Source organism: Neomonachus schauinslandi, chromosome 6 (genome assembly GCF_002201575.2).
Source record: "Neomonachus schauinslandi chromosome 6, ASM220157v2, whole genome shotgun sequence".
Taxonomy (NCBI): Eukaryota; Metazoa; Chordata; class Mammalia; order Carnivora; family Phocidae; genus Neomonachus; species Neomonachus schauinslandi.
The window spans coordinates 25,063,733-25,064,692 of NC_058408.1; positions in this window are offsets into that span (position 1 = coordinate 25,063,733).

A 960-nucleotide genomic window follows, 5' to 3' on the forward strand; every position below is an offset into this window, starting at 1 on the left:
CCCCCCCCCCCCCCCCCCCCCCCCCCCCCCCCCTTGCCCCCCCCCCCACGAATCAGAGTCCCCCCCCCCCCCCCCCGCCTTTATTCGCTCCCTCCAAAGAAATCCCCTTTCCTCCAGTGCTGGGCAGCTGCTACCCCTCTGGCCCCTTGCCGCCCGCCTCCTCCAGGAAGTAAAGAATGCTTGGAATGCCCCCCTCGTCGGCCAGCCCTCTCAGCCCCCTGCGGAGCATTCCCCAAAGCCAGCTCCATTGAGAAACTCCCAGGCTCCAAGGGCCGGGATGAAAGCGAGGATGGGGACAAAGTGCAGGCCGGCAGCCGGCTGGCTCCGGCTTCGAGCGGGCTCCCTCCCCCACGCCCTCCCCGCGGCTGGCAGCCACTGGCCCCGGGACATCCCCAGGCCGGGCCAGCTCCGCAGCACACCTGTCCTCCTGCTGGCCACCAGTGCCTGCCAGGGCAGAGCATCTGGACCTTTGCTCCTCCTCCCTGCATCTGGGGGGCAGGCACAGTCGCGGGGTGGGGGGGAAGAAGTGAGGAGGCCACTAACGGGGCAGAGATGTGAGCGCAAACGAGAAGTTGCGTAGGCTACACCTGGGGTATTGCAGTCGGGTATCTTGGAGGTCTGGAGAAAGAGGGAGGGTCTTTACCCTCAAGAAGCAGAGTTCCGCCGTGGAGCTGGCCGTGCTCACTTACTCATTCAACTCTGGAGTCAAGCCCTGTTTGTGTGCTAAGCTCAGTGGAAGACAGCGAATTGCTGCGTCCCCAGTGCCGCACTTAAGATCTTAGCCTCAAGGGGCGCCTGGGTGGCTCAGTCGGTTGAGCGTGGGACTCTCGATCTCAGCTCAGGTCTTGATCTCACCGTCATGAGTTAGAGCCCAGCATCTTTAAAAAAAAAAAAAAAAAAAGATCTTGGGGCACCTGGGTGGCTCAGTTGTTAAGCATCTGCCTTCGGCTCAGGTCATGA